The sequence below is a fragment of the Tubulanus polymorphus genome, chromosome 8 (assembly GCF_964204645.1).
Source record: "Tubulanus polymorphus chromosome 8, tnTubPoly1.2, whole genome shotgun sequence".
NCBI lineage: Eukaryota > Metazoa > Nemertea > Palaeonemertea > Tubulaniformes > Tubulanidae > Tubulanus > Tubulanus polymorphus.
Window position 1 is genome coordinate 987,853 of NC_134032.1, and position 19,076 is coordinate 1,006,928.

General features: G+C 41.4%; 1 long non-coding RNA gene across 1 annotated transcript; it reads right to left on the reverse strand.

Annotated features, from left to right (window-relative positions):
- Positions 1-312: 312 nt before the first annotated feature.
- Positions 313-18,435, reverse strand: LOC141909819 (uncharacterized). The gene is made up of 8 exons (XR_012619790.1): positions 18,298-18,435; positions 15,393-15,485; positions 15,093-15,176; positions 13,351-13,541; positions 1,065-1,158; positions 879-972; positions 695-786; positions 313-434 (listed from the first exon to the last, which is right to left on the reverse strand). It is a non-coding gene; the product is annotated as an uncharacterized LOC141909819 (long non-coding RNA).
- Between the last annotated feature and the right edge of the window lie 641 nt (positions 18,436-19,076).

Below are 19,076 nucleotides of genomic sequence, written 5' to 3' on the forward strand. Positions count from 1 at the left end.
TTAATTCATAAAACGGTTTAGAATCGATTCAAACTCGTTGTCTGTAGTCTATATATAATACTGATCGCTATAGCGACTATGATGTCTGAATCCTATCAGTTACAACCAACATTTCATCATAGTTGGTTTTGGCAAATTCTCACACTTTCGTTGATCCCAAAAATTAGCTGCCAACCCAAATTAAGCGATACAAAATTCTGAAATCTGATTGATTCAGCTCGCTCGTGATTCGGCCGCGTCCTTTTTAGTTTTTTAATCACATCCATTCAAATCCAATATATCCATAATAAATTAATTACAACAGATGATTTTATGACAATCAATTCAATTTATTAGAATTCAAATAAACATAATATTTACAAAATTTATCATGCGTTAAGATAACCTTGCACATGTTCATGAATCCTCGATCTCCTGACATCATCATCAGTGCCCTACAAAAATTGAAAATTGAAAAACTAAAATCACGATGATGCTGAAACTGTCCATTAAACGAAAGTTGGGTGTGACTGGTGGGAATTCCCCCCATCTGTTATTGCAGCCGAACCCAAGCGGCGGATTAAGAGGAGACGCTGGAATCGTGCCTTTCTTTGTCCAGCGTAGACTAGGTGGGGCCTTATAATACCAGTCAATTGATATCATTACGATTGCCTGTTGTTATTTGCTTTAAATTATTTTTGTTTTTCATACACACCAGTGGGGCCGAAGTAGTAACTGCGGAGCAACGGTTTATAAGACGCACATGCTTGCCCCAGTTCCCGAGTCTAGTTGGGAGGTACCAGCTCACTAAAAAATGAAGATATCAACGTCTGCAATAAATTTGATGGTAGATAAATTTTTAGGAAGGTTATTAAATTATTTTTGTTTTTGATACACACCAGTGGGGCCGAAGTGTAGTAACTGCGGAGCAACGGTTTATAAGACGCACATGCTTGCCCCAGTTCCCGAGTCTAGTTGGGAGGTACCAGCTCGCTAAAAAATGAAGATATCAACGTCTGCAATAAATTTGATGGTAGATAAATTTTTAGGAAGGTTATTAAATTATTTTTGTTTTTGATACACACCAGCGGGGCCGAAGTGTAGTAACTGCGGAGCAACGGTTTATAAGACGCACATGCTTGCCCCAGTTCCCGAGTCTAGTTGGGAGGTACCAGCTCACTAAAAAATGAAGATATCAACGTCTGCAATAAATTTGATGGTAGATAAATTTTTAGGAAGGTTACTAATGTTTTATGAACTTTTATTCGTCATATAAACATTAGTGATTTTCTATGAATAATTTGTTTTATTGTAATTTTCCTACATTTCATATACTTCAGACACAATGGTAAGATGAAGAGGGATACTTTCCCGATTTACAAGTAGAAGATACGCTTTATATGACATGTTTGCACTGCATGATCCTCTGACATACGATTACAACTGATACAGAGGATAGTATTTATTTAGTATCTAAGTCATTATTCAGTTTTCATTACAAACATATTATACTATATTTCCGTATGTTAATTATATCAAAAGCAATATTGTCTTTATCTCTTTAATCCTAACCTTATACACTTCACTCGGCACTGGTCATTCGGACTTTGTCCTACTGACGTCTGGCCATTGTCTAGTGGAGCAATATAAATTCATGTCTCTCTATTCCTCGCTCTCTTTCTCTTTGGCTCTCGTTCTCTCTCTGAGCTCTTTTATCTTTGACTCGTTTCAACAATAAATCAAGCTTTAAATTATTTCAATATCGTTTGTGTTTGGTGACTATTCTGAGCTAGTTCCAGGTATCACAACGACGCAGACCGGTTCCAGCAGCTCGAGTTGTTCGTGCTGGTGTTCAGTGGTGCCTGGTTCACCAATAGGTATTTGTCAATTCGACATAGAGCAACCGGTAGATCTGTCCATAACTGCATCTTTTGCAGACAGACCATTAGCAGTTGATACGCCTGTAGCAGGCAGACCTTTGGGCACACCAATCCAAGATTTTCCACTGGACCTGTCCTTAGGTACATCGGCGGTTGACCAGCTATTGGATCTGACGCCCAGCGGGTGTTTAGACCAATTGTTGGAAAGTCAGTCGGACCTTAGCCCCTGTGCATCATGGACTATTGAAAGGATTGACGATATTCTTTAGTCATCATCAACCGAAGAGTTGACTGGGGAAAACGTCGCTCGCATTTGGGAAAATGTGCTTTGTTGGGCTGATCATCAGGATCAGATTTAATATTTCAAATAGTATTTATTGTAGGGATCACTTAATTTGAATTACTCTGGATCAACAATATGATGACAACTAGAAGTGGGACGGCGTATGGGCAGGACAGTGCGGGTGGTTTACAGGGTCAAACCACTACGGAGGGGGGACCCACAGGGTCGGCCCCCGGTTAGCGATGACACGGTTCTGGAGGCCCTCTCTGGTATACGCGAACAGGTAGATACGGCCACCGCTTTTATGAAATTTCTCCATGCTCCCCAAATTTACGGGACGGGACGATCAGCGCGTCTCCGATTGGTTCAGAGGGTTTAGGCTGTTCGTGTTGGATATCAAATCATCGCAGGTGATCAATAACGATTACTGGATTGCAAACGTAGGTAAAATTCCACATTCAATGATTCATTTAATTCGTGAAGAAGAATTCACGATTGATTTATATTACTTATCTTATGTCGCGATACATCATAGGACGATTCACACTGTAGAGTTTATGAATAGTTGTTTTTAAACCCAACTTCGTACAATACCATTATAGTTTATAAATGTTAGCTACGCATTTTGTAATTTTGGATAAATACATCTCGGGGACCATCAGCTCTCAGCGACGATGTGTATAAGATTACGCTTTCTGTACGAAGTGGAAAGAAGATGCTCTCATCATATCCAGTTACTTCTGGTGACAAAAAATATGATGCTGTGCGCAAAAATGCAGCGAATAAGTTGTCTTCGAAAGCATACACACGTCAAAACATAAACAACAAAAATGAAATCGTATTCCAAAAACAAGAAAAATTGTTCCCAAATCTTCAGCCATTGCCTCAATTATTGTTTCAAGAAGGCGAGCCATATGTTTGTTTTTATGAAAAGAAAATTCACTCTGTAAGTACAATTTGCTTATTCATATTGATACACGGATGTTTGTATCAATAACTGCAATCGATTGCAAAATTGTAGCTAATGACATGTCGGAGTCGGACCCAAGGGGAACCGGGTACGGCTGCGGATAGTTCGGTCAGCAATGACACAGTCATGCGGGCACTGACCGGCCTACAAGAGCAGATGGGCTCAGCAGCAGCGTTTATTGATTATAGCCTGCTTCCAAAATTCACAGGCCGGGACAATCAAGATGTGGATGAATGGTTCAGGGGGTTTGATAGGCTCGCTGACCTCAGAGGCTGGACTGCTGCGGTAAAAAAAAAAACAACAGATTTTCTGGTTTCTGTCCGGACCAGCTTTCGTCCTGTTCAACGATCTGCGCATCGACCAAGAGACTGATGCGGCTGGTCACCGTAAAATGGCCCCGTGGGATGATATTGTGCTGCTTTCAAAAAACAGTTTAGCCCGACAACTTGGGCCATAGTCAGAGAATCTGCCCTGACAACTATGAAACAGGTGAGGGGCAACCGAAGTCCTGGACCGGAGCATACTGGTCGTGGAGAGAGAGGTGGCGCCGCCGGTAAAGAGTAGAAAAATCCTTTATCTATTTATAATTATTTCTCTTCTATTCCAGAGATCCCGCAAGAGATATTCAACCGACGAGGTGGACATCATTCGGGTAGCATTCGCGGAGGAGTACGCGAGTCCTGCCCAAATTAAAGAGGCGTTAGGGGGGACCATCAGCTCTCAGCGACGATGTGTATGAGATTACGCACTCCCTACTCAGTGGAAAGAAGATGCTCTCATCATATCCAGTTACTTCTGGTGACAAAAAATATGATGCTGTGCGCAAAAATGCAGCGAATAAGTTGTCTTCGAAAGCATACACACGTCAAAACATAAACAACAAAAATGAAATCGTATTCCAAAAAACAAGAAAAATTGTTCCCAAATCTTCGGCCATTGCCTCAATTATTGTTTCAAGAAGGCGAGCCATATGTTTGTTTTTATGAAAAGAAAATTCACTCTGTAAGTACAATTTGCTTATTCATATTGATACACGGATGTTTGTATCAATAACTGCAATCGATTGCAAAATTGTAGCTAATGACATGTCGGAGTCGGACCCAAGGGGAACCGGGTACGGCTGCGGATAGTTCGGTCAGCAATGACACAGTCATGCGGGCGCTGACCGGCCTACAAGAGCAGATGGGCTCAGCAGCAGCGTTTATTGATTATAGCCTGCTTCCAAAATTCACAGGCCGGGACAATCAAGATGTGGATGAATGGTTCAGGGGGTTTGATAGGCTCGCTGACCTCAGAGGCTGGACTGCTGCGGTAAAAAAAAAAACAACAGATTTTCTGGTTTCTGTCCGGACCAGCTTTCGTCCTGTTCAACGATCTGCGCATCGACCAAGAGACTGATGCGGCTGGTCACCGTATAATGGCCCCGTGGGATGATATTGTGCTGCTTTCAAAAAACAGTTTAGCCCGACAACTTGGGCCATAGTCAGAGAATCTGCCCTGACAACTATGAAACAGGGGAGGGGCAACCGAAGTCCTGGACCGGAGCATACTGGTCGTGGAGCGAGAGGTGGCGCCACCGGTAAAGAGTAGAAAAATCCTTTATCTATTTATAATTATTTCTCTTCTATTCCAGAGATCCCGCAAGAGATATTCAACCTACGAGGTGGACATCATTCGGGCAGCATTCGCGGAGGAGTACGCGAGTCCTGCCCAAATTAAAGAGGCGTTAGGGGGGACTATCAGCTCTCAGCGACGATGTGTATGAGATCACGCTTTCTGTACTCAGTGGAAAGAAGATGCTCTCATCATATCCAGTTACTTCTGGTGACAAAAAATATGATGCTGTGCGCAAAAATGCAGCGAATAAGTTGTCTTCGAAAGCATTCACACGTCAAAACATAAACAACAAAAATGAAATCCTGTTCCAAAAAAACGTGAAAAATTGTTCCCAAATCTTCAGCCATTGCCTCAATTATTGTTTCAAGAAGGCGAGCCATATGTTTGTTTTTATGAAAAGAAAATTCACTCTGTAAGTACAATTTGCTTATTCATATTGATACACGGATGTTTGTATCAATAACTGCAATCGATTGCAAAATTGTAGCTAATGACATGTCGGAGTTGGACCCAAGGGGAACCGGGTACGGCTGCGGATACTTCGGTCAGCAATGACACAGTCATGCGGGCGCTGACCGGCCTACAAGAGCAGATGGGCTCAGCAGCAGCGTTTATTGATTATAGCCTGCTTCCAAAATTCACAGGCCGGGACAATCAAGATGTGGATGAATGGTTCAGGGGGTTTGATAGGCTCGCTGACCTCAGAGGCTGGACTGCTGCGGTAAAAAAAAAAAAACAACAGATTTTCTGGTTTCTGTCCGGACCAGCTTTCGTCCTGTTCAACGATCTGCGCATCGACCAAGAGACTGATGCGGCTGGTCACCGTATAATGGCCCCGTGGGATGATAATGTGCTGCTTTCAAAAAACAGTTTAGCCCGACAACTTGGGCCATAGTCAGGGAATCTGCCCTGACAACTATGAAACAGGGGGGGGGGGGGCAACCGAAGTCCTGGACCGGAGCATACCGGTCGTGGAGCGAGAGGTGGCGCCGCCGGTAAAGAGTGCCGTATAGAAAAATCCTTTATCTATTTATTATTATTTCTCTTCTATTCCAGAGATCCCGCACGAGATATTCAACCGACGAGGTGGACATCATTCGGGCAGCATTCGCGGAGGAGAACGCGAGTCCTGCCCAAATTAAAGAGGCGTTAGGGGGGACCATCAGCTCTCAGCGACGATGTGTATGAGATTACGCTTTCCCTACTCAGTGGAAAGAAGATGCTCTCATCATATCCAGTTACTTCTGGTGACAAAAAATATGAAGCTGTGCGCAAAAATGCAGCGAATAAGTTGTCTTCGAAAGCATACACACGTCAAAACATAAACAACAAAAATGAAATCGTATTCCAAAAAATGAGAAAAATTGTTCCCAAATCTTCGGCCATTGCCTCAATTATTGTTTCAAGAAGGCGAGCCATATGTTTGTTTTTATGAAAAGAAAATTCACTCTGTAAGTACAATTTGCTTATTCATATTGATACACGGATGTTTGTATCAATAACTGCAATCGATTGCAAAATTGTAGCTAATGACATGTCGGAGTCGGACCCAAGGGGAACCGGGTACGGCTGCGGATAGTTCGGTCAGCAATGACACAGTCATGCGGGCGCTGACCGGCCTACAAGAGCAGATGGGCTCAGCAGCAGCGTTTATTGATTATAGCCTGCTTCCAAAATTCACAGGCCGGGACAATCAAGATGTGGATGAATGGTTCAGGGGGTTTGATAGGCTCGCTGACCTCAGAGGCTGGACTGCTGCGGTAAAAAAAAAAACAACAGATTTTCTGGTTTCTGTCCGGACCAGCTTTCGTCCTGTTCAACGATCTGCGCATCGACCAAGAGACTGATGCGGCTGGTCACCGTATAATGGCCCCGTGGGATGATATTGTGCTGCTTTCAAAAAACAGTTTAGCCCGACAACTTGGGCCATAGTCAGAGAATCTGCCCTGACAACTATGAAACAGGGGAGGGGCAACCGAAGTCCTGGACCGGAGCATACTGGTCGTGGAGCGAGAGGTGGCGCCACCGGTAAAGAGTAGAAAAATCCTTTATCTATTTATAATTATTTCTCTTCTATTCCAGAGATCCCGCAAGAGATATTCAACCTACGAGGTGGACATCATTCGGGCAGCATTCGCGGAGGAGTACGCGAGTCCTGCCCAAATTAAAGAGGCGTTAGGGGGGACCATCAGCTCTCAGCGACGATGTGTATGAGATCACGCTTTCTGTACTCAGTGGAAAGAAGATGCTCTCATCATATCCAGTTACTTCTGGTGACAAAAAATATGATGCTGTGCGCAAAAATGCAGCGAATAAGTTGTCTTCGAAAGCATACACACGTCAAAACATTAACAACAAAAATGAAATCCTGTTCCAAAAAAACGTGAAAAATTGTTCCCAAATCTTCGGCCATTGCCTCAATTATTGTTTCAAGAAGGCGAGCCATATGTTTGTTTTTATGAAAAGAAAATTCACTCTGTAAGTACAATTTGCTTATTCATATTGATACACGGATGTTTGTATCAATAACTGCAATCGATTGCAAAATTGTAGCTAATGACATGTCGGAGTTGGACCCAAGGGGAACCGGGTACGACTGCGGATACTTCGGTCAGCAATGACACAGTCATGCGGGCGCTGACCGGCCTACAAGAGCAGATGGGCTCAGCAGCAGCGTTTATTGATTATAGCCTGCTTCCAAAATTCACAGGCCGGGACAATCAAGATGTGGATGAATGGTTCAGGGGGTTTGATAGGCTCGCTGACCTCAGAGGCTGGACTGCTGCGGTAAAAAAAAAAAAACAACAGATTTTCTGGTTTCTGTCCGGACCAGCTTTCGTCCTGTTCAACGATCTGCGCATCGACCAAGAGACTGATGCGGCTGGTCACCGTATAATGGCCCCGTGGGATGATAATGTGCTGCTTTCAAAAAACAGTTTAGCCCGACAACTTGGGCCATAGTCAGGGAATCTGCCCTGACAACTATGAAACAGGGGGGGGGGGGGGCAACCGAAGTCCTGGACCGGAGCATACCGGTCGTGGAGCGAGAGGTGGCGCCGCCGGTAAAGAGTGCCGTATAGAAAAATCCTTTATCTATTTATTATTATTTCTCTTCTATTCCAGAGATCCCGCAAGAGATATTCAACCGAGGAGGTGGACATCATTCGGGTAGCATTCGCGGAGGAGTACGCGAGTCCTGCCCAAATTAAAGAGGCGTTAGGGGGGACCATCAGCTCTCAGCGACGATGTGTATGAGATTACGCTTTCCCTACTCAGTGGAAAGAAGATGCTCTCATCATATCCAGTTACTTCTGGTGACAAAAAATATGATGCTGTGCGCAAAAATGCAGCGAATAAGTTGTCTTCGAAAGCATACACACGTCAAAACATAAACAACAAAAATGAAATTGTATTCCAAAAAACGAGAAAAATTGTTCCCAAATCTTCAGCCATTGCCTCAATTATTGTTTCAAGAAGGCGAGCCATATGTTTGTTTTTATGAAAAGAAAATTCACTCTGTAAGTACAATTTGCTTATTCATATTGATACACGGATGTTTGTATCAATAACTGCAATCGATTGCAAAATTGTAGCTAATGACATGTCGGAGTTGGACCCAAGGGGAACCGGGTACGGCTGCGGATAGTTCGGTCAGCAATGACACAGTCATACGGGCGCTGGCCATAAAAGTGTGTATACCTCTGCTCGATATAACTATAATTCTCCTACAGTGTCTCATCAGTTACTATAAAAGCATTGTACTGATACAGAGGACGTCAACATTCGCATTTAAAATATATCATGTAATACATATCTATATTGTAATTCTTAACCAACTTTATCCTTATCATTTCAATCCTAACCTTTCACTTCACTCGGCGCTGGTCAATGGACTTTGTTCTACTGACGTCTGCCATTGTCTAGTGGAGCAATATTAATTCATGTCACTCTATCCCTCGCTCTTTTTCCTTTCTGGCTCTCGTCTCGACAATAAAGCAGGCTTTTAATTATTTGAATATCCTTTGTGTTTGGTGACTATTCTGAGCTAGTTCCAGGTATCAGTACTCGAATAATTCTCTCTCTCTCTCTCTCCCTCTCCCTCTCCCTCTCCCTCTCCCTCTCCCTCTCCCTCTCCCTCTCCCTCTCCCTCTCCCTCTCCCTCTCCCTCTCACTTGACTCGTACATTCGGAGGTTATTATACTTGGCTGGTAATCTTGACAATTCGGGTGAGGACTCTCTATTGCCCTCTACTAAGGCTGTTGTAATTGGGAAATGCCCGATAAATTTTGATCAGGCGATCACCTACTCCAGACTATCACATGAGTTAGAAAAAATATCCCCGCCACAGGCATCAATTAGATCTTTAAATTTCGACTACTCACGCCAGGTAGCGTTAGAACAGGAGGTGAAGGGTCTGAATGAAAAGTTCAGTCAGTCGCAGTAGATTAACCAATGAGTATGGAAGGATAGTATAGCAATAACACGGACAGCTATATGTGCTTTCCGTGCACTGCATTTACATATTCAAATAACTGTTTAGAGTGTATCATGGTCGGGGCAGTCTGGGTGTATAAAATCCAGAGGGCGCTCGACTCTCGCCCTCTCTTTTGCTCAGACCTCGGCAGCCAGCGGTTCAGACATTTTTTAGAACCAATGAGATCGCCTAGTTTTATTAGATTTGTTTTGGGGAAGTAACGGCGGTCGATCAATATCCCATTTATCCGAGAGGCACCAACAAAAAGAGTAATCTGCCCATTTACCAAGACTTGCATAATATAGAAAACAAGGAATATATGACACACAGCGAGCTTATATTTGGTAGAAAGATGCTTACGAGCACTGGCACACTGCATTCAGATTATTTATAGTGATGTGATATATAGAATGTAATAATTCATAGGCGGTACTGTTCCATAAGACGAGTGCTCAGGACACATGACCTGATCAATCAAAGTCCTGTGTGCTGGTCATATGGTCAGTACTGATAATATGTCTAGCTTTCTGGGTCCAGTTCCACAGTTCTGAGTTAAGATTTGACCCTGGGTTAAAACACTATAAAATGAACAAACTTTAACCCAGAGTTAACTCTAACTCACAACTGTGGAACTGGGTTCTGGCTATTGTTTTAACTTTTCTGATGACGTGGTCCTCATGGGTATAAAAACCCAGAGACACAGGTCGCTCGCTCGCTCTCTCTCTCTTTTCTCTGATTCGTGGTCACTTATACTCAGCTCTCGCCTCGAGTACTACAATAAAATCACATTTTCTAACTAATAATTGTAGTCTTTACTTCTGAGCTAGGACTCTGTATCAGATGCGTGAAACTGAAATCGAGAACATTGCTAACGCTGTCGTCGTAAATGGCTCATTCACAACTTGCAATACAACTAATGCACTTAAGATGAAGAACTGCGATTTTGAAATCCAATCTCGCGCAATTTCAATATAGATTCCAGGCTTATATTATTTTGAGCATCTCTATCAGTCAGTTGCAGTACATTAACCAATGAAATTGCAGCTGGTTTGAGACTGTAAAATCCGATGTATTGCTCAAAAAGGAAGTAATGCAAATGACAGGCTGCAAACCGTTTGATGGGGAAGGGAGGTGAAATGCGGAAAAATGCGGCCTCAATAAAATTGGATCCACGATTGATATCCGTCGGAATCGCAAATACCGACAGAAACGATCGACGCTGCAAGTTTGATCAGGGCAAAATGAATCAGGGCTTGTCTCGAACAGGGACTGTGATGATAACTTCATTTCAATTCCTGCTTCCTCAAAAATTGAATGCTGATACTGGACATGGGCCCGAGGTCGATAGAAGGGTAGTTTTAGCCATGAAACAACTGCGCAAAGGAAAAGCTGATGTTATTCCTAATTCTCTAGGCATTTCGTAAACACTTGAAACAAATAAAACTGGCCACTTCAACGACAACTTATTTCCAGAAATATCGGGCAATTAAAAATCGAACACGAAATACGTTTTATACATGGGAATTATATTCGTGTGTATAACCGGCTCGTCGAAACAATGCCAGCATACCCCCGTGCAGTAAATAGGCGATGAAAGTGATATTTCCAAAGATAATCAATCAACTACTCAAAACGATCAACAGGAGGGGCTGAAGTGATTCAGTAGTGAAAACTTTGAATGGCTGTCTTCGTTACGAAGCAACAGTTCATGCATCAATGAAAACAGTTACGTTACAGGATCAATGTCGATTATGTGGCCGGCCAAGGATGCAAGCCGCCACTGCAAAGCACCAGCCGAAAGACGATGCAACCGTGTAACAACTGCCTTGCTGCTCGAGCTGATTGGAACTCAATCATCAGCGGATAGTTTTTTGCAATGTGAGTGGAAGAAATGCAGAAAAAAATATTAAGACCCAAAACCGCAAAAATGCATTTTAAAGAGATAAAAATCAAAGAGCAAATTACCAATTTTCACCTGAGACTTGAGAATCAGAGAGAAATAACTGATAGCTCGATAGATAGTACGATGTATGGACTGATTACAGGTGGATACTCGCCGAGGAAGAGCTTCAGACCGTATTTGTTTAAGTGGATCATGAACTACTATCAACAACAACTCAAGTTCAACAAGTGAAAACGACATCTACAGAGGCCACTGGAAAAGAGTAAACTTTGTGACGGATCAAGTGTGGAAGCAGTTCCACTAGCTGTATACCGAACGTTTGCGGGGAAGTGGCAACATCAGAAACCTGATCTACAAAAAGGAGACACCGTTGTTAAGATGATTAATAGCATTGGAAGAGCCTACTGACCTAATGGCAAAATCATGAAGATCGAATTGAGCAAAAGCTGTGAACAACTTTATGAAGATGACGCAGGACTACTGATACAGAGGATAGAGTTTATGTTACAGAGGACGTCAACAATCGTATTTGAAATATATTACGTAATACATATCTATATTGTAATTCTTTGAAAACCAACTTTATCCTTATCATTTCAATCCCCGACCGTATACACTTCACTCGGCGCTGGTCATTTGGACTTAGTTCTACTGACGTCTGGCCGTTGTCTAGTGGAGCAATATAAATTCACATCCCTTTATCCCTCGCTCTTTTTCCTCTCTGGCTCTCGTATCGACAATAAAGCAGGCTTTTAATTATTTGAATATCCTTTGTGTTTGGTGACTATTCTGAACTAGTTCCAGGTATCACTACCATGATATCTCCAGAATTGTCCCATACAATCGATTATTTAGGATATATTGGGCTAAATCCTGTACGTTTGACAAATTCATTATTAAAGCGATAAAAGCCTGAGCACATTTCTAATTAAATGTAATTCAATATATCGTTATCAATCAAGGATCACCACTAATTTCTAAGATCAGCTTTTCGCCAACCAATGCACAAAACCCGATATCAAAACCTAGCATATCGATAAGAAAAGGTCACCTTCATCCGGACAAATACAAACCTCGAAATTTAGAGAGAAAAAAATGCATGTGCACGAGCAAAAACAACATCAAGAGAAACAGACCAAAAACAACATCAAGAGAAACAGACCAAAAACAACATCAAGAGAAACAGACCAAAAACAACATCAAGAGAAACAGACCAAAAACAACATCAAGAGAAACAGACCAAAAACAACATCAAGAGAAACAGACCAAAAACAAACATTAAGACACTTCAGAGGAGAGGGCGTCGCCATTCCTTGGACAAATCAAATCAGTTAGTTTTAAGGAACTAGCTGCTACAGCGACGTTTGCTTAGACGACCCTTTGAACGGAAATACCACAGCGGCGATCAAAATGCAAAACAGGCTTTTGTCGGGACATTGAATTAGAAACGCTACGACTCAAAGACCCTTTAACCCTTTCAGTGCGTCTACATCGCAGTGCTGGATTTTGCTAGTACACCACACAGCGGTGTGTTGATGTACTTAGTAATTAGTCCAAAAACTTCTTAACCCTTTCAGTGCGTCTACACCGCAGTGCGGTGTATAAATCATTGATGGATTTTGCTAGTACACCGCACTGCGGTGTATTGATGTAATTAGTAATTATCTCTATTGAAAGATGGCAGCACCTGTCAAACATAGAGAAATATTAGTTACTAACGATACACTGCGCCGCGGTGTAGACGCACTATAGTGGTATTCCCGTTATTCAACACACTAGGGTGGAATTTTTCAGAATTTTCAAATTATCTCCAGCACTATAGGGTATTAATTAGTCAGCACTGAAAGGATTTCGCACTAATCATGATGGATTTTGCTAGTACACCGCACTGCAATGTATTGGTGTAATTAGTTTTTATCTCTATTGAAAAATGGTAGCACCTGTCAAACATAGAGTAACTAACAATACACTGCGCCGCGGTGTAGACGCACTATAGTGGTATCCCCGCTATTCAACACACTAGGGCAGAATTTTCAAATCATTTCTAGCACTATAGGGTATTAACTAGTCAGCACTGAAAGGGTTAATCATGAAGGTTAAAGAACAAAGAGAAGAAACTGTTGTTAAACGCCAGACGTAGCGGATCGATCCGATCTCGAGATAAGTCCAACAAAATGACAAAATAATTGATAAGACAACTCGTGTGTAAATTCGTATAAAATTTATTTTTACTGCTGAACTTACCTTCGTCATATTTCTTTTCAGCCAGGTCGGTGAATACCGTCTATAACCGTCGACCGTTCGAAGTCAGATTGTAGAAACGGATGATGAAAATGTGACGCTCGCCTTCTCGCACGGGACTGGTAATCGATTTGAATAGCCGCGTCATCTGCATATCAAAACTGCGCCGAAATTCGTCCCGCTGTTTTACGAGCCTGTTGAAATAAATTGTCACGGGCCGTTTACAATTTGGTGAGAAGGAAATATAGATGAACAACGCAAGCAGCCGGCCAATTGAACAGATGAACATGGTATGGCTTCAGGGTCCAGTTCCACAGTTCCGAGATAAGATTTTGACTCCGAGTTAAATCATTGAAAATGAACTAACTTTAACTCAGAGTTAACTCTCACTCACAACTGTGGAACTGGGTCCTGAGTTCAGAGTTAACTCTTACTCACAACTGTGGAACTGGGTCCTGAGTTCAGAGTTAACTCTCACTCACAACTGTGGAACTGGGTCCTGAGTTCAGAGTTAACTCTTACTCACAACTGTGGAACTGGGTCCTGAGTTCAGAGTTAACTCTCACTCACAACTGTGGAACTGGGTCCTGAGTTCAGAGTTAACTCTTACTCACAACTGTGGAACTGGGTCCTGAGTTCAGAGTTAACTCTCACTCACAACTGTGGAACTGGCTCCTGAGTTCAGAGTTAACTCTTACTCACAACTGTGGAACTGGATCCTGAGTTCAGAGTTAACTCTCACTCACAACTGTGGAACTGGGTCCTGAGTTCAGAGTTAACTCTCACTCACAACTGTGGAACTGGATCCTGAGTTCAGAGTTAACTCTTACTCACAACTGTGGAACTGGGTCATGAACGTTAAAATAATCATAATCGACACACAGGAAATATTATGTAGTTTTGTCGTTTATGTTTGATAGAACAAGGAATACTTATTCAGAAAATAAATTTGCTGGCCGTATTCATTAGAAATGATGACCGATTATTTTATTGCAGTGTTTTCAATAAGAGCCAGGTCCCAGGTCCTTTTATCGTTTGTAAGGACCTGCCAGTTTTTTCAAACCAGCCTTCGTTTCAGGGACTGTGACATATTATGGGACCCACCCGGTTTTTCAAAGGGACCTGGCTTGTTAATTTCTTATGGAAAACGCTGTATTGAAATTGGATACTGATGATATTTAAACGCATGTTCAACGTTCCTAGAATTCGCGAGGGAGCCGAGTATAAAACTGACATGGTTCCCGCAGTTATATGAATTAAAAATTCCCAAAAAAGTTTTTCCGAATTATTTCATGGGTGATTTTTCAATTTTCCCAAATGGAAATGAACACATATCGTCGTGCAACAGTCAACATTTTAGCGGCGACTGGTTGATAAATATGATTTTCATGGGAAACTGCTGAAGAAGTTGCCCTTGGCAAATGCAATACGTGAAATGTAATGAATTTCCCAAATATTTCCCTGATATGAGGGGAGAAAATTTTTCAAATTCCCAAATATTTCCAAACCGGGAATTATCATTACAAAATTCCCAAGTTTTTCCCAATGTCCCTGTTCTGCGGGAACCATGAACCGAGTAATATCAACAACAAGTGCGACGCCAACAAGGAAGATATTAACCCATTAACCATTATCATGGATCTCAGTATTGACTCGACAGATTCTATACTTCTCAGTTGTTGGTTGTTCGTGCCGATGTACTCCCAACACTAGGATACCTTTTAATAGATTCGGTCAATAAATACCTAGTTAAGTTTGTAGATCTAACTTCAAAACGGTCATCTTAGGTCACTGGAATGAACCGTCTTTTTACCTGGCTTCTTTGTGATCTAAATTAATAATAGAAAATCAATGCATTAGATACCCGGTACTGATTAACTACATACAGGAATTTCTCGAAAAAAATTATCAAAATGCCAATCGAAATAATTGTTATCGTTTCTACGCAATATGACGCGAATGCTTCAAATAAATAGTTAAGTTTTATATCTAAATTGATGCGAACCAAAAAGTATGCAAATATATATATAATGAAAGATACATACCATAAACTTAAGCTTTGATAGCTGCGCGCCACTCACTGACAGAGAAATATTCATTAAATGCTAAACACCTTTCCATCTTTAAGTTACCATTTTCTGGAAAAAAAAAACAAAGTCTATACATTAACATATTGAAATGAAAACATATCAATATTTAAAGAAAAATGTTGACCTCACAAGATTCGTAAACTCAGAAATCTGATCTGAAATGGTTCTCGGACTCAAGACTCGAACTCTGAAATAACCATGGAGTAATCTAGCCTGATTGAGATTAGACAAATTCCCAGAGAGGAGAGAGAGGAGAGAGGAGAGGGAAGGGAGGAGAGAGAGAGAGGGGGGGGGAGGGAGAGAGGGAAAGAGGGAGGGAGAGGGGGGAGAGAGGAGAGGGGGAGAGAGAGCGAGAGAGAGAGAGGAGAGGAGAGGAGAGGAGAGGAGAGGAGAGAGAGAGAGAGAGAGAGAGAGAGAGAGAGAGAGAGAGAGGGAGAGAGAGGGAGAGAGGGAGAGAGGGAGAGAGAGGGAGAGGGAGAGGGAGAGGGAGAGGGAGAGGGAGGGAGAGAGAGAGAGAGAGAGAGAGAGAGAGAGAGAGAGAGAGAGAGAGAGAGAGAGAGAGAGAGAGAGAGAGAGAGAGAGAGAGAGAGAGAGAGAGAGAGAGTACATTGCTGTAAGAGTACATTGCGTTGTTGATATAGGCACCCGGGCACCGATAAGACACTGGCTAATCCAGCACTGATAAAAAAGGTCAAGTACCTTTATGCAGACTGCCCTCGCAGTGAACCATTAGAAATGTTAGAAATATACAATAAGCATTGATAAATACGAATATTGTGAATCATAAAGTTATTAGGATATTGAGTTATCAAAATTAATTACTATTTTCATGTATTCAAATCATCCCTCAGTATCGTATACCCCTCTCCTTACACAGATTCGACCCCAAAACACACAAAAACTATGTATTAAAATGAAACGACAAGAGCAAAAAATAATCAAAGAAAGAAAGAAAAAATTCTAGAAAACCAAAATTACAAAGATGCGTTATAAGTCCGCGCCCGGTTCCACAGTTGTGAGTTCAAGTTAGTTATTATCAATGTTTTAACTCCCGGAGTTACATCCTAGCTCACAACTGTGGAACTGGGATGAATGCGCTAAAATATGATATCAAATTTGCGGAAGATATCGAAACTGCAAAATAGAAAATAAATAGAGGCAACCACACTGAAAAAATAACATCATAGACATACCATTTAAGCGCGAGCTCCTGGACTGCACCGTACAGCGCGCCGTGGATTCGGTTATCAAACTAAATTTGTATTGTACACCAAAACTTTATGATTCTTTCTTCTAAATCTATCTTCCACTTAATGGGTGCAAACGGTGAAAAACGGCATGTGTTAAACTAACGCTTCATGGGCAATTTATGCTAATTTTATCTACAAATTCATACAAAAAGAAGGTCCAGGGCGCTGCGCCCTAAAAACCAGCGATCAAAAAATCATTCCATCGGTCAATTGAATCTTTCACCTTCTATTCCAAGCAGGTGTTAGTTGCTTTTTTTTTAAATCTTAAAATAGGGATTGTCCCTAGGAAACGACGAGCAATAAAATAAATTACAGCAATGAAATTAGGCGGCAATACAATCAACAAGCGAATAGAAAAAAAAAAAGAAACATAAAAGAATCAAAGCGTTGAACGGAGGGCAAATAAAGAGTTAACTAGATAACGCACCGAGGCTGGCTATTTCATAGTCATCATTGTTATAGGACATCGAAAATAAGAATCTATCATCAACACAAAAAGACTCGAACACGGTTAAAAAATCTAAAATCTCCGTTGTTTTTTACAATATATGATCACACATCAGAATTTTTTTAGAAATTGACCACCTATACCCAGTTTAGATAGAAGGGCAGTTGTATGTTGAATGGATATTGATAGATTATATTTCTCAAGAGTTTGAATGAAAGAGTAGGCACCCCACTGATAAGCCAACTGGCCAATCTGGCACTGATGAAAGGTCAAGTATCTCCTCTGGCAGGTGTGGTGGGTTTGTAAGGGACACTAAAACCGAAAATCGCTACGAAATCTAACAACCAAATATTTATAAATTTATTACAGGGTCAATTCCTATTTCAAGATGAAAAAAAGGCCAAGTACGTTATGGCTGCCCAGTGGACAGTGAGTAATATAAAATGAATACACGTATTTGATAAATATGAATATTGTGAATTATAAGTTATTAATATATTGAGTTATCATAATTAATGAGGCCTACTATTTATATGTACTACAATCAGCCCTCTGTATCCACATCACGCATTAAGGACTGAAACCAGGCAACTTTCGGATCGGAAAGTTCCAGAATTAATCGATGTTATGATAGTTACAACAAGATTTCGGTTGTTGATGAGTTTTATAAAATGAACCAAATGCTCGCTATAATTCAAACCTGAAGGGTTCCGAGATCATTTTCTGATTTTCCGTACCTTTCGCATATAGCCTTGTAAATCCTTAAATCGCTTTTCCACCAGGGACTGGAGAAATTTCCAATTTCCTATATTATAAACCCATTCATGCAATGTTCTCTAATTCTAATCTCCACACTTTCTTTGCATTTTCTAAGTCGCGCACCTCCCACGTGTGTGCGCAGAATGTACAGCAAAAATCAGCCAATCGGAATGTGCCATTACTCATTACTCATTAGGCCTAAACGGTACATAAAATCTAAACTTTCAACCTCGCGAACTTGGCCCATTTTTCATGTAGGTTTTAAGTATTACAGAACGCAATTGCGCTGCCTCACTGACGCCTCTCCCGCCCGCCTACCTACACCAGGACAGAACAATGGCAATGAAAATGACCCCGTGGCAATATCGAGAAAAAAGTCGATTAAAACATTTATCAGGCCTACCTCATTTCTTGTCGCATTCGAACAAACAGCGTATCGCACAACAGTCGCTATAAATATGGTTTTCAGACGCGTATTCTGTGGTTTTCTGTTCGCTGTAGTAACATAATACATCAGAGCCATCTTTGACCTATTTTTCTTCTTCAACTTTAAAAGGTGGCTACGACCTTGAGTCAGGGATGTTGAAGATGGCGACACTTGACGGGGTTCTATGGCGCAGGGGCTCGTATCAGAATTGTACGTAATGTAAAAACGATAGGCCTAATCTGTTAATGCAATGTATATAGTATATATAAAATAACAAGTTAATAAGTTATTTTATATGAACTATATACATTGGATTAACAGATTAGGCCTATCGTTTTTACATTACCTACAACGGTGCCCCTAAACTCTGATACGAGCCCCTGTGATCTATGGGGTTTTACTTCTCGATTGATGTCCCTCTGTATACCCTCGTAGAGGTGATGAGTGTGAATAAATTTCAATTTCATTCTAATTTCAAGGGCGGAATGCGGGCCGCCGTAGTGCGACGAGCACGGTAGACTCACGGTAGGCTCGTATTTGAAGTTTCGGGGTTGAAGTTTCGCGGGTTGAAGTCGTATTTGAAGCTTAGGAATAATCTATTCCTTAAGTTAAGTGCGAATTTTAGCTAAAAAAGAATTTCGTTACCTAAAGAAAAAAGGAAACCAAAACTCAGAAAAGATTCATAGTATCATATTTAATCAGAATTAGGCAACACAGCGGTCCGTATTGTACGCAAAAGCGGTAAATACCGGTGT